The sequence below is a fragment of the Thamnophis elegans genome, chromosome 13 (genome assembly GCF_009769535.1).
Source record: "Thamnophis elegans isolate rThaEle1 chromosome 13, rThaEle1.pri, whole genome shotgun sequence".
NCBI classification, from domain to species: domain Eukaryota; kingdom Metazoa; phylum Chordata; class Lepidosauria; order Squamata; family Colubridae; genus Thamnophis; species Thamnophis elegans.
Window position 1 is genome coordinate 45,929,492 of NC_045553.1, and position 15,754 is coordinate 45,945,245.

Sequence of the window (15,754 nt, forward strand, 5' to 3'; positions counted from 1 at the left end):
GACCTCCCTTGCAAATTAAATTTCAGAGGCAGGACAGAGCAAATCAAAGACAGGGCAGTTCAAAGTCTGAACAATTAGGAATGAATCAGATTTGAGAAAGAGAAAGAAAAAAGAAAGACAAGGTAGGCAGAGGACAAAAATTGCTTTGAAAGAACAGAGGTAAATGCAGAATTTGAAAAGAGGCATTTGGGACACGCCTTGAAGTAGCGAGCCGTTTGAAGTGCAACTTTGGAAACCCAACCCACATTCTGACTATGAATCCACAGCAACCCAAAAGACACATAAGAGAACGAGAGAGTTTGACGGGACCTTGGAGATCTTCTAGTCCAACCCCCTGCTCAAGGGGGAAACCCTATGCCATTCCGGACGAGTTCCTGTCAAATCTCTTCTTAGAAGACTTGAATTGACTTTATTATCACTTTGAATGTACACTAACCAGCATACATTGAAGTCAAATTTTGTTGCATACGGCTCTCAAAGGGTCACCACCTCCCATATGCACTACATCAGAGGACAGCAACTTGCGGTTCTGGAGCCGCATGTGGCTCTTTCATCCCTCTGCTGCGGCTCCCTGTCGCTCAAAATGTGCATCACAACTGCCAATGTGTGATAACCGCCAGGACGCGATTTATTGAGCTTCTCAACCCCCAGGCCAACCATGGATAAATCCAAGTAAACAAGAGTTTCAGAAGAAAACGGAACGTCTAATTCAACTATATACAGGGGTGAAATGCTTCCGGTTTCTCCTGAACCAGTAGTTAAAAAATAAACTTTAAAAAAGTTTTGAAAAAATTCCTACAATCAGCTGTGTGACAATCAGCTGTTTCAAGAGGCAACTGCTAACTCAGTCAACTTCTGCAGCTATTGTGAGAATCAAAACACCTTTCCATTTTTGTGCCTAATGTAATCTTGCTGCCATCAACATATATAACATCAAAAAAAAAAAAAAGGATTCTCAAATTATCAATACAGTACCCCAAAGGGGGAAGATGAGGTTTATAAGGGGAAGAGTGGTAAGGGGAGAGAGGAGAAGGAGAAAGGAAGGGGAAGTAGAGTAGAAAACGATGGAGGGAAGACAGGATGTAGAAGAGTGGGAAGCAGAGGAAAGAAGAAAGATAGGAAGAGAGGGACAGGAGAGAGGGTGAAGGGGGAAGATGAGGTGTATAAGGAGGAGTAGTAAGGGGAGAGAGGAGAAGGAGAAAGGAAGGGGAAGTAGAGTAGAAAACGATGGAGGGAAGACAGGATGTAGAAGAGTGGGAAGCAGAGGAAAGAAGAAAGATAGGAAGAGAGGGACAGGAGAGAGGGTGAAGGGGGAAGATGAGGTGTATAAGGAGGAGTGGTAAGGGGAGAGAGGAGGAGAAAGGAAGGGGAAGTAGAGTAGAAAACGATGGAGGGAAGACAGGATGTAGAAGAGTGGGAAGCAGAGGAAAGAAGAAAGATAGGAAGAGAGAGACAGGACAGAGGGTGAAGGGGGAAGATGAGGTGTATAAGGAGGAGTGGTAAGGGGAGAGAGGAGAAGGAGAAAGGAAGGGGAAAGAGTAGAAAATGATGGAGGGAAGACAGGATGTAGAGAGTGGGAGGTGAGAGAGGGAAGAAAGTGTCAGATAAGGTACAAATATGGTTATATGGAGAGCAGAAGAGCTAATAACTGTTTTTTTTGGGGGGGTAGTTGATGGGAAGATGAATTGATGTAATTACTTAATAACACAACATGATATTGACTATGTAATAGTATACATGTGATTATATGCTATGAAAATGGAAAATAAAAATTTTCTATGCAAAAACAATACAGTACCCCAAAGGTGCTTTTTTCAAGAGGCAACTGGACTTTCTGGTGTTTTCTTTGAAGATGTTTCCCTTCTCATCCAAGAAGCTTCTTCAGCTCTGACTGGATGGTGGGGAATGGGAGGATTTAGACTCCTTGCAGACAGCTGGTCATTTGCATCCTTTTAGAGGGGCATTGAGGCCACTTGGGAGGTTTATCTGTGTCCTCAGGGTCTTCATCCCAAATTGTGTAGCTAAACATCTGTAGAGATTCTCAGTCCTCCAAGTCCTGGTTGTCCCAAAGCAGCTTTTTCTGTAGGCAACTGGACTTCCTTGTTTTTTCTTTTGAAGATGTTTCGCTTCTCACCCAAGAAGCTTCTTCAGCTCTGAGTGGATGGTGGAGAATGGAAGGATTGATACTCCTTGCAGACAGCTGGTCGTTTGCATCCTTTGAGAGGATCCTTGAGGCCACTTGGAGGCTTATCTGTGTCCTCAGGGTCACCTGAGTGGTGCAAATGGTTTTCAGATTTTCCTCTGGAAATCCAATTCCTGCTCCCACACCACTCAAAAGGTCTCCATCCCAAATTGTATAGCTAAAAGTCTGTGGAGGTTCTCAGTCATTCAGGTCACGGTTGACCCAGGCATACGTAGTTCCCACAACCGTTCAACCTCCAGACCCTTCATCATCCTTGTGGCTCTTGCCTGCACTCTTTCTAAGGCCTCTCAGACTATCCCCTCCCCGGCCAGGCCAACCCATTGCTGAAGCATCGAGGCTGAATCATAAGCCAGGCCCAGCCTGCAATCTCCTTTTTTCCAGGTGCTCAAAAAACCCTTCACCGATGCCAGCCTGCAAGGGTTTTTTCCCCCCTTGCATTGTTAGCGGTGTCATTATTGGTGGCCATGTGGCTGCCAGAGTTAGAAAAGGCCATTAACAAAGCCTCACCATGGAGGAGGAAGAGCAGATACGTAGCACAGGGCTAGGAAATAACTAGAAATACAGAAGGAGACAGACGTGGCTGGATTTCCAGCAGGCAGAGCCTAAATTGTAGCTTGTTGGGGGTCTGGGATTTAAGCAGCAGGCCCCAATTAATTGGGGACAAAACTTTGCTTCCTGCCTCCATGAAATTGTTTGGAACAAGCGGTTGGAGGCATCTCAGAAAGGATTGCAGGAAGAGGAACAAGTGGAATCAACTTGATCAGGAGGAGGCAAATGGAAAGAATACCTGGTTTAAGAAAGAGGGGCACCCCTTGGGCCTCAACTCCCCAGCCCTCTCCAAAGCTGGTACTAAATTGCTTTATTTTAATGGGACAGAAGGCAGACTACTGAATGTCTTCAATGTATGGTACCTTTCTGTTCTGAAAAAATGGAGGTAGTGGCCGATTTTGTTTTCCTGGTCTCCAAGATCACCACAGATGGGGACTGCAGCCAAGAAATTAAAAGATGCTTGCTCCTGGGGAGGAAAGCAATCGCAAATCCAGACAGCATACTAAAAAAGCAGAGATATCACCCTGCCAACAAAAGTGCATCTAGCCAAGGCTCTGGTTTTCCCAGTTGCAATGGATGGCTGTGAAGGTTGGACCATAAGGAAGGCCAAAGAATGGAGGCCTTTGAACTCTGGTGCTGGAGAAGATTCCTGCGAGTCCTTTGGATTGCAAGGCCATCCAACCAGTCGGTCCTAGAGGAGATCAACCCTGTGCTCTTTAGAAGGCCAGATCCTGAAGAGGAAACTCAAATACTTTGGCCACCTAGTGAGAAGGAAGGACTCCCTGGAGAAGAACTTGTGCCCTCAATCTTTCCCAGCATTAAGCTCTTATCCAGGGAGTCCTTCCTTCTCACTAGGTGGCCAAAGTCTTTGAGTTTCCTCTTCAGGATCTGGCCTTCTAAAGAGCAGACAGGGTTGATCTCCTCTAGGACTGACTGGTTGGATGGCCTTGCAGTCCAAGGGACTCAATGCAGGAGTCTTCTCCAGCACCAGAGTTCAAAGGCCTCCATTCTTTGGCGCTCAGCCTTCCTTATGATCCAACTTTCACAGCCACGCATTGCAAGTGGGAAAACCACTCCCCCTAGCAATAAATAAATCACAAAATGACGGTGACTGTTTAGAAATTCACAAACCATCTGGTCTGGAATGCAGACTTTCAAGAGTCCTTCAAGGAATCCCAAGTGAAGTTGCCGATCTTTTGATAAAGCGTCCAAGGTGTCCTTGAAATTGGCCATGGACAAAAGCATCACTCACCCACCTAAAGTAGGGGAAGCAAACATCAGAAGCCGTGACCAGTGTCCAACTCTATTGAGGACCTACATACTGCACGAGTCAAAAAGAGGGCTGTGAAAATATTTACAGACCCCTCACATCCTGGACATAAATTGTTTCAACGTCTACCCTCAAAACAACATTATAGAGCATTGCACACCAAGACAATTAGACACAAGGACAGTTTTTCCCCAAAAGCCATCACTGCTAAACAAATAATTCCCCCAACTGTCACACTATTCACTAATAGCAATAGCAATAGCAGTTAGACTTATATACCGCTTCATAGGGCTTTCAGCCCTCTCTAAGCGGTTTACAGAGTCAGCATATCGCCCCCACAATCCGGGTCCTCATTTCACCCACCTCGGAAGGATGGAAGGCTGAGTCAACCCTGAGCCGGTGAGATTTGAACCGCCGAACTGCAGAACTGCAGTCAGCTGAAGTAGCCTGCAGTGCTGCATTTAACCATTGCACCACCTCAGCTCCCTACTAAGACTGTATTACTATTATTCTTCTCATCCTTCCTAGTATCTATCTCTTCCCACTTATGACTATAACCATGTTGCTTGTATCTTTACAAATCATATTGTTTTATTTGTTTCCTAGCATGATTTGATTATTTTTTTAGTAACACATGACTATCGTTAAGTGTTGTATCTTATGACTATTGATGAATGCATTTTATTTTTCTTCAGGTACACTGAGAGCATCTGCACCAAAGACAAATTCCTTGTGTGTCCAATCACACTTGGTCAATAAAGAATTCTATCTCCCTGTCTCTATGACTATGGCAATGAGGGAATGCTTCAAAGGACAGTGTAGCCTCAACTGCCCCACTGGAGGGGAGCCCCGATGCTGTGGGGAACACATTGTACATCATTGGAGGTGCCTCACACCTCAAAGCTTTGTTCTGGTTTTGGTTCAAGGAGATGAGGATAAGGCAGTTTGGGTTTATAAAACAGAGAACACAACTCCCAAGCTGGGTCTCTCCTTCAGCACCATCTGTTTTCAAAATGTTGAGACAATTTGTCAAAGTAGAAGACAATCAAGAGAAGCATTTTCTTTGACTTCTATCTTTGCTTTGCCTTCAATAACGTGAAGGTCCGTGCACCCTCAAACGGGCTGGGAACCAACTGAATCCTAACAAAATTGAACAGAGTTGGAAGGGACCTTGAAGATCTTCTAGTTCAACCCCCTGCTCAAGCAGAAGACTCTATACCATTTCAGACAAATGGTTGTTCAGTCTCTTCTTAAAGACTTCCAGTGTTGGGGCATTCACAACTTCTGGAGGCAACTTCTGTTCCACTGATTAATTGTTCTAACTGTCAGGAAATGTCTCCTTAGTTCTACGTTGCTTCTCTCCTTGATTAGTTTCCACCCATTGCTTCTTGTCCTGCCCTCAGGTGCTTTGGAGAATAGCTTGACTGCCTCTTCTTTGGGGCAGCCCCTGAGATATTGGAACACTGCTCTCCTGTCATCCCTGGTCCTTCTTTTCATTAAACTAGATATACCCCGTTCCTGCAACCGTTCTTTATATGTTTTAGTCTCCAGTCCCCCAATCATCTTTGTTGCTCTTCTCTGCACTCTTTCCTGAGTCTCAACCTCTTTTTGATATATTGTGATGACCTAAACTGGATGTGGTATTCCAGTGGTGGGATTCAAATAATTTAACAACCGGTTCTCTGCCCTAATGACCAGCTGGGGGGGGGGGTATGTGGCTCGGTGGTCATGTGACTGGGTGGGCGTGGCCAACTCAACATCACTCACGTCGATGGGCTCTTCGTCTTAGCTGTTGCAATGTAATAAGGGTTAACCGGAGAGGCAGTTTCTGTAAGCAGGGCAATAAAAATGAGGCTAGAAACAACACCAGAATGTTTCCTTCCTGCCTTCCTTACAGGATTAGCCCTGTAAAGTGGAAAAAAACAAAAGGAGATTTCTTCCAACAACCAGTTCTCCAAACTGTTTAGAAAGTTAACAACCAGTTCTCCCGAATAGGTGCGAACTGGCTGAAACCCCTCACTGTGGTATTCCAAGTGTGCTCTTACCAGTGCATTATAAACTGGCAGTAGCACTTCTCATGCGTCAGGGTTCCAAGTAACACCCCCAACGAAAGAAGACTCCGAGGCCGATAATTCCTCAAAGTTCCATTTTATTAGAGATGCCATATTGGCACATTTGGGGAAAACCTGAATCCGAGAGTTCCGGGTTTTCCCCACCCAAAAGAAAATCAAGGATCCATCCCCCTGCACTCACAGGTCCATCACACTGTGATCTTCATCCCATCTTTGCTTCCCCACCCCCCTCAATGTGAAGGCACATCCAGGAGTGGGATTCAGCCAGTTAGGTATGGTTTGGGCCAATGAATGTCCATTTTGCATCTGGTTCACCGAACCGGTAGTTGGAAGGACTGGCTGGCCACACCCCTCCCCTCCTCAGAGTCTCCATGCAACCCGTTCATCATGCCAGGTAAGTGCAGGGCCTGCCCAGAGGCTCTGGGAGGGCAAAAAATGGGCCTCCCGGAAGTTCTGGAAGTCTGGAAATGGGCTTCCTTTGGGCCTCTGGAGCCTGGGGGAGGCCATTTTCACCCTCCCGGATGCTCGAGGAAAGCCTCCGGAGCCTGGGGACAGTGAAATTGCAATACCCCACTCCTGTGGTGCAGGAGGTCGAGTAGGCCACCCCAGCAACCAGGCAGAGAACTGGTTGCTAAAAAAATTTTTAATCCCACCCCTGGGCACATCCACACTCAAATGGGGTTGAAACCAACCGAATCCTCACAGTGTCCAGTCAACCATCCCCACCTGGCCTTCCTGAAAAGCTTCTGCTCTCCAAAGACCTCCGAGGCAAAGAATAAGATGGCAGGATTTGGATGCACCGGAGAGTAAAGCTCTTCTTAATTTATTTCTCTGAATGCCTGGCGTCTTTTCCATCCTCTCCAAATTCCGTTCAAAGTGAGTTGAACTCTGAAGTTAAATAGCTCCCAGTGGGTGCCATTCATTCAGCTGCCAAGAGTGGGGAAAGAGAGAGAGAGAGAGAGAGAGAGAGGTCTCCAGCAGCAGATGGCCTTAAACAGGGCACATGCTCCCCTTAGAGACTTCCCACATGGACCTCCGAGCTTCACAGGGGGAGAAAGACCGGTGAGAAAAGATACAGAGGAGATGGAAACGAGCAGCGATCAAAGTTAACCTTTTTTGGGGGGGGGGGTAACTTGGCAGGTTTTGCTTAAACTCCGTTTCCTGCCAAGGCAGGTTTTTAAAATCTGGCAACAACTAACTGCAGGAGCTTCACCAGTTAGGTGGCTCTTAAGAAGTCTCACCACCTTCTTAGCAGCTCCCGATGTCAGACCAGGAAGCCATGTTTTTTTTCCTTTGAGATTTCAGGCCTGCCACATTTTCTACTGTGGGGGTGGGGGTGGCATTGGTGATATGTAGCCATAATAACATTCTTTCTCCAAAAATCAAGGCCACCTTGCCCTGCAGCTGCGACGAGGTGACTGGGAGCCATCTAAGTAAGTGTTGTATCTTATGATTCACGATGAATGTATTTATGGTGACTATGATCATGATTTATCACTTATAGCTTTTATGCACACTGAGAACAGATGCACCGAAGACAAATTCCTTGTGTGTCCAATCACACTTGGCCAATAAAGAATTCTATTTATTCTATCCTATACTATCCTATTCTCAATAAAGATTGTATGTATTGCATTCCCTTCCATTCTAAAGACTTTTCTTTCTATCCTATCCTATCCTATCCTATCCTATCCTATCCTATCCTATCCTATCCTATCCTATTCTCTATTCTTTTCTGTTCTATTTTCTATTCTATTTTCTATTCTAATCTAATGTAATTTCTATTCTAATTTCTATTCTAATTTCTATTCTAATTTCTATTCTAATTTCTATTCTAATTTCTATTCTAATTTCTATTCTAATTTCTATTCTAATTTCTATTCTACTCTATTCTAATAATCATAATAAATGTAATCCTCATTGAGAATGAAAAAAAAAATGCCTTGTAGCATGAATCTTTCTGTTGGTTATTTCTGGTGGTTTTTGAAAGGGGTAGCCAGAACTAATGACTCATACTGTTAGATGCTTGTAATGGCCCCAATAATGGAGCCATAAAACGTGAAGTCCGATGAAAGTAAAATCGTAATGCAGGGTAAAAAGAGAAGAGAAAGAGACAGAGCAGATGCGGAAAAACGGAGCTGGGTTCGAATCAAAGCTAAGGATACAGGCATGGCCAAGGGCTGGGTTGCTTCAGATCTCCCAGCCATCTTCCCCAACATGGTTACCCTTGGTTGGACTCCAAGCTCCACAAGCCACAGCCACTTTGCTTGGAATCACAGAGGCTGGGACATCTCAGCTGGATGTAATTCAGTAGCCACCTCGCTCTAACTGTGGCATCTTGATGATGTAGTCTCGACTTACGACCACAGTTGAGACTAGAATTTCTGCTGCTAAGCAAGGCGTTTGTTGAGTCACGCCCCTTTTACGACCGTTTTTCACACAATTGTTAAGCAAATCATTGCAGTGGTTAAGTGAATCGAGGTCATTAAGCAAATCAGGCTTCACCCACGGGCTTTCCTTGTTGGAAGCCAGCTGAGAAGGTCGCAGCTGGAGTTCATATGACCCTAGGATGCAGCAACTGTGGCAAATACACACCGGTTGGCAAGCACCCACATCTGGGTCACACACCTCGGTGGGGATGCTGCTTCGGATGCAAGTGGGAGAACGGGGTGCAACTGACTGTTTTCAGTGGTGTTGTAACAAGCTGCCCAGAATTGCTTTGAAGTGAAATGGGAGAAAGAAAGAAAGAAAGAAAGAAAGAAAGAAAGAAAGAAAGAAAGAAAGAAAGAAAGAGGATGGAGGACAAGAGGGAGGGAGGAGGGAAGGAAGGAAGGAAGGAAGGAAGGAAGGAAGGAAGGAAGGGGAAGGGAGGGAAGGTGGGAAGGAAGAAAGGAAAGGGAGATAGAGATAAAGGCAGAGAAGGAAGGAAGAAAAAAGAAAGAAAGAAGGAGGAGGAGGGAGTGAAGGAAGGAAGAAAGAGGATGGAAGAAAGGAAAGGGAGATAGAGAGAAAGGGAAAGAAGGAAGGAAGGAAGAGAAAGAAAGAAAGAAAGAAAGAAAGAGAAGGGAAAGGAGGGAGGGAAGGAAGGAAGAAAGAAAAAGAAAGAAAGAAGAAAGAGGAAGGAAAGATGGAAGGAAAGGGAGAGAGAGAATGGGAGGAGGAAGGAAGGAAGAGAAAGAAAGAAAGAAAGAAGAGAGGGGGAGGGAGAGAAAGAAGGAAGGAAGGAAGGAGAAGGAAAAAAGGAAAGGGAGATAGAGAGAAAGGGAAAGAAGGAAGGAAGAGAAAGAAAGAAAGAAAGAAAGAGGGAGAAGGGAAGGGAGGGAGGGAAGAAAGCAGGGAGGGAAGGAGGGAGGGAAGGAAGAAAAAGAAAGAAGGAAAGAAAGAAAGAGGACTACCAGTACTGCAAAGGACAACCTGGGTTGATCTGCCCCATCCGAGGAGAACCTGAATGCCGAGAAGGAAACCTGTTCTCACCACTTTCCCTGCGCTGCCTGTGGCTTTTGAGGGCAGGCTGGCAGCCTGCGGTGCCACCTCCGCTTATCTTGTCCTTACACCTTCGGATTTTAATTACAGGCCGGGCTACTCTTTGGCCCAGATGCTGTGGCATCTCCCCTCCCCCCCAGCCTCAGCGCTCGGAGGGATCCTTCCCCACAATAAGACAGTTGTCACCAGCTGTGAATGGAGAAGCGTGTCAAGATAGGGGGATGGGGGGAAATCATTTCTTCTTCTTTTTTTCCCACTCTCCCCCTCCTTCCTTTTCCTCTCCAGCAAACCAAAGATGGGATTGAAAATGTCAAGCTGCCGGCAGAGGAGTTCTGCTCACGTACTTATCATTCTCCATAAATTGTTCCCTAGTTTGTACTATTTAGAAGCCCTTCTCCGAAAATCAGACAAGCTGGAAAGGCAAGGAGGGCTTGAAAGACGCCAAATGGGGCGGGCTAACTTAGGCTGTGTGTGTGTGTGTGTGTGTTTGCAGTTGCCTGCCGGAAGCGTGAACCCTCTCCTCCTGGGAAAACACTTGTTTGCAAAGAATCTTCTTCCGAAAGGCCATTTTTCCCCGCACACAGCAATATTTATTTTATTTTTTTTTTTAGTTTAGTTTAGTTTAGTTTATTTCTAGTTATTTCTAGTTATTTCTAGTGGTTCCACCACAAAACCGCGGTAGACTAAAGCGCGCTCGTCGAAAGCGCGTACGTGACATCATCACAGCGCGACGAAAACAGCACACTGTGAGCGGTAAACTTAAAATTAACGCGTAAATCTAAACCTAACCCCCCCAAACCTAACCCTAAACCTAACCCTAAGCCTAACCCTTAACCTAACGCTAAACCTAACCCTAAACCTAACGCTAAACCTAACGCTAACCCTTAACCTAACCCTAAACCTAACCCTAACGCTTAACGTAACCCTAAACCTAAACCTAAACCTAACCCTTAACCTAACCCTAACCCTAACCCTTACCTTTATGTGAATCGGCTTGCTTTAAAAGCGCTTTTTAAAGCGCCCTTTTTTCTCTGCAGTCGTATTTGTCACGCTGCTGATGACGTCAGGTACGCGCTTTAATCGGGCGCGCTTTAGTGGACCGCGGTTTTGTCGTGCCACGATTTCTAGTTACTTTTAGTTATTTTTAGTTAGTTATTTTTAGTTAGTTATTTTTAGTTAGTTATTTTTAGTTAGTTATTTTTATTTAGTTATTTTTAGTTAGTTATTTTTAGTTATTTTTAGTTATTTTTAGTTATTTTTAGTTATTTTTAGTTATTTTTAGTTAATTTTAGTTATTTCTAGTTATTTCTAGTTATTTTTATGCACTGATTTCATCAAGCATGAATTAGATAAATTCTGTCCAGACTTTTAAATACAATCACAATCACTCCCTTGCACACCCGGAAACGTATGACTAGTTTCTTCTTCTTCTTTCTTTTTTCGTTTCCTCTATAATTTTGCACCAGTGAGGCTAAAACCAATTTCGTTGTCTTTATTTTGTACAAGGACAATAAAGGCTACACTACTACTATCACAGATATAAGTATAGAATTGATTAGGAATACATGAAATGGATACGAATGCAAGGGAACATTAGGATAGGGAAGGTAGGCACGCTGGTGTGTTTGTGCACGCCCCCTGACAGACCTCTTAGGAATGGGGTGAGGTCCATGATAGACAGTTTAAGGTGGAAGCTATGGGAATTTGAGGATGTAACAACAGAGTCAGGTAGAGCATTCCAGGTGTTGAGCACTCTGTTGCTGAAGTCGTATTTTCTGCAATCGAGTTTGGAACGATTTACCTTGAGTTTGCATCTATTGTGTGTTCGTGTGTTGTTGTGGTTGCAATTGAAGTAGTCATTGACAGGTACGACATTGTAGCAAATAATTTTGTGTACTATGTTTAGGTCAGATCACTGCCTCTATGTGATGGAAATCTCCTTTTTAAAGCATCTCTGCCGGTAAGGATGCCCCATACTTTAGGGAAGAACTCCCTTCTTTAACATCCTTAACTTAACAAGTGCCATTTTTCACTTAACGACTCTGGCAGGAAAGGTTCTAAAAATGGGCAGCATTTACTCAGCCGCTGTCTCGCTTAGCAACAGAAATTTCTGGGCTCAACTGTGGTCGTAAGTCGAGGATTCACGGAATCTTTAAAGGATGTGGACTTCCAACTCCCAGAATTGCCCAGCCAGCATGTGGGAGAACGGACAACGCAACCTGTGCTGAGTTCAGTCAAGGTTGCACAAAACCCTAATTTGATGAGACGGATGGGATCTATTTTGGGAAATGTTGGAATCCCAATTGGGAATTTTTTGCATTGAGAACACTTAGATTCAAAAATAAGGTAAAGGTAAAGGTTCCCCTCGCACATGTGTGCTAGTTGTTCCCAACTCTAGGGGGCAGTGCTCATGTCCATTTCAGAGCCAGCGCTGTCCGAAGACATCTCCGTGGTCATGTGGCCGGCATGACTCAACACCAAAGGCGCACGGAACGCTGTTCCCTTCCCACCAAAGGTGGTTCCTATTTTTCTACTTGCATTTTTTACTTGCTTTCGAACTGCTAGGTTGGCAGAAGCTGGGACAAGTCACGGGAGCTCACTCCGTTACGCGGCACTAAGGATTCAAACTGCCGAACTGCCGACCTTTCTGATGGACAAGCTCAGCGTCTTAGCCACTGAGCCACCGCGTCCCCCAAATTCAAAAATAAAAACATCCAATTGTTGCATACTAAATTTAGGCACGTCCGATTCAGTGGTGGGTTTCAATTTATTTTATTACCGGTTCGCCAGTGGGTGCATGTGAGTTCATGCGAGCCGAGGTGGCGCAGTGGTTAGGGTGTAGTACTGCAGGCCACTTCAGCTGACTGTTATCTGCAGTTCGGCTGTTCAAATCTCACCAGCTCAAGGTTGACTCAGCCTTCCATCCTTCCGAGGTGGGTGAAATGAGGACCCAGACTGTGGGGGGCGATATGCTGACTCTGTAAACCGCTTAGAGAGGCTGAAAGCCCTATGAAGCGATATATAAGTCTAACTGCTATTGCTATTCATGTGATGCTTCTGCGCATGCACAGAAGCATCTGGCCGGGTGGGAGGAGCCTCCTGCCGCCGCCACTACTGTTTCGCCTGATGCGGGGCGAACCGACAGAAATCCACCTTTGGTCCGATTTCAATATGCAATTCTTACCTCCTAGAACATGCCCTCCTGTTTTAATCATGTTTTATTTGCAACTAGGTTGCTTGGTTATTCGGATGTTGGGCTGTAGAAAACCACCCGTGAAGATCAAACCATCTCCTTCTGCCTCTTTCCTCTTGGGTGATCCATTCCCCCTCTCTTATGCCATTCTCTCTTGAAGCACACACATCTGAATTCTCATCCTATTATCGGGAATAAATCCATCAGAGCAAATGACATCTTGACATGCTGAAAACAGAAAGATGCAAATTTTGGCTGCGGCTTTGCAAAACATATGCCGGAAATACATTCACGGAGGCCTCGAAAAGAAGAGATTATCCATTTGCAAAAACATCAGCTTCCTCAGCATGCCCGCAAAATGTGTCTACAAAATGCTCAGAAATGTAGATTAATTATCTGACACATTAGAACTGCTCCCTCCCCCCCAATCTTTCGGGTTTTTTAAAAAAAGAGATACTACAAAAGAATGAGGTGAGGCTATCGATCACCTCCCATAGACCGATTAGATCTCACAGGTTAGGTCTCCTCCGGATTCCATCTGCCAGCCAATGTCGGCTGGCGACTCCCCGGGGGGAGAGCCTTCTCTGTTGCAGCTCCAGCCCTCTGGAATGATCTCCCTGTTGAGATCCGGACCCTTACTACCCTCCTGGCCTTCCGCAAAGCCGTTAAGTCCTGGCTGCTCCAGCAGGCTGGGGGGCTCTCGAAATATCCAGCCCCACGGAAACTGTGACTGTTGTATATTTTAAAGTGTTGTTTTGTGTATTTATCCCTTTCCCTTGTTTATTGTAAGCCGCCCGGAGTCCTTCGGGAGTGGGCGGCATACAAGATCAATAAACTCAAACTCAACTCAAACTACTTATAAGGTAAATGTAAAGGTTCCTCTCGCACATATGTGCTAGTTGTTCCTGACTCTAGGGGGCGGTGCTCATCTCCGTTTCAAAGCCGAAGAGCCAGCACTGTCCGAAGACGTCTCCGTGGTCATGTGGCCAGCTTGACTCAACACTGAAGGCGCATGGAACGCTGTTCCCTTTCCACCAAAGGTGGTCCCTATTTTTCTACTTGCATTTTTGTTTTTGAACTGCTAGGTTGGCAGAAGCTGGCATAAGGAACGGGAGCTCACTCTGTTATGCAGCGCTAGGGATTCAAACCGCAGAACTGCCGGCATTTTCTGATCGACAAGCTCAGCATCTTAGCCACTGAGCCACCGCGTTCCTAATTCTTCACCCTATTTCTTCCCCCGGCCAAACCAAGCACGGAGGGGGGAAAACAGATTCTTGTAATATGTCCACATTTGAGACTTAATTTCTTAAGGTAATTTTTTTTTTAAGTGTAGAGAAAATAAAAACCACAGACCTCTTTCTGAATTTTGTGTAATTCGCGGGGTGATCTTAATAAAGAGAAACCTTTTTAAGATTCCTAGGAAATGTGACCCCACGGATAGGCAATATTTTAGTCAGCACAAACCCCACAAATGTGTGGTGTTAATTAAACACCCTTCGAAAAGACGCAGCAGGAAAGGCTTATGGACTAGGAACACTGGGTTTTAGCCAAGTACACCAGGTTTTTTGTAAAGCTTTTTCATCTGCACCTTGACTTCCTGGCAAGATCAAGAGGGTGGGGGTGGAGGGGGAAGGAGGGATAACCAATTTTAACTGTCAATTGTAACAACACATTCAAAAGTCTCTTGTCTTTCATAAACGGTGGAAGACTTCAAAGCAACAATGTCAACAAGTCATCAACTTATTCCCCGAGTTACCTGGTTGGATTTCCTGGTGTCAGGACAAGAAACACCTGGAAATATTGAGAGCATCCTCAACCAAAATACTTGGTCAAGGAAAGGTGCAATCAAGCGGTCCCTTCAGTCAGCTGAAGTGGCCTTAGTGATAATGGGAGGAGAACCTGTGGCTTAGAGGTTAATACAACTGAACGTTTTGCTTCTCATCCAAGAAGCTTCTTCAAAGCTGAAGAAGATATTGGAAGACTGCTATCATGTCCCTCCAAGTCCTTCTTTTTGTTAAGCTAAAAAGATAAAGGTTCCCCCTGCACATACGTGCTAGTCGTTCCTAACTCTAAGGGGTGGTGCTCATCTCCGTTTCAAAGTTGAAGAGCCAGCACTGTCCGAAGACGTCTCCATGGCCATGTGGCTGGCATGACTAAACGCCGAAGGCACACAGGACACTGTTCACTTCCCACCAAAAATGGTCCTTGTTTTTCCATTTGCATTTTTTACATGCTTTTGAACTGCTAGGTTGGCAGAAACTGGGACAACTCACGGGAGCTCGCTCCATTACGCAGCACTAGGGCTTCGAACCGCCAAACGGCCGACCTTTCTGATTGACAAGCTCAGCATCTTAGGTCACTGAGCCACCTTAAACGAGACATACCCAGTTCCTGCAACCGTTCTTCGTATGTTTAGCAATAGCAATAGCAGTTAGACTTATATACCGCTTCATAGGGCTTTCAGCCCTCTCTAAGCGGTTTACAGACTCGGCATATTGCCCCCAACAATCCGGGTCCTCATTTTACCCACCTCGGAAGGATGGAAGGCTGAGTCAACCTTGAGCCGGTGAGATTAGAACCGCTGAACTGCAGATAACAGTCAGCTGAAGTGGGCCTGCAGTACTGCACCCTAACCACTGCGCCACCTCGGCTCTTTTCAGCCTCCAGTCCCCTAATCCTCTTTGTTGCTCTTCTCTGCACTCTTTCTAGAGTCTCCGCATCTTTTCTACACCATGGCGACCAAAACTTGGATGCAAAATTCCAAGTGTGGCCTTACCAAGGCATCAAGCAAAGGTTAAAGCGCTTGGTTAATGCCAGTTACTTCAGATATTAACAGTATTAACAGATGGTCTTTAAGTTCACCAGAGGTTAAGACCATTACAGGGCCTTTTTAGCGCAAAGAAATATAGCGCGCCAGCAAAAAGGCAAATGCTATTGCTACTTCCGTGGTTTTAATGAGGCTCGCTCTTTCTTGATGACCGTAA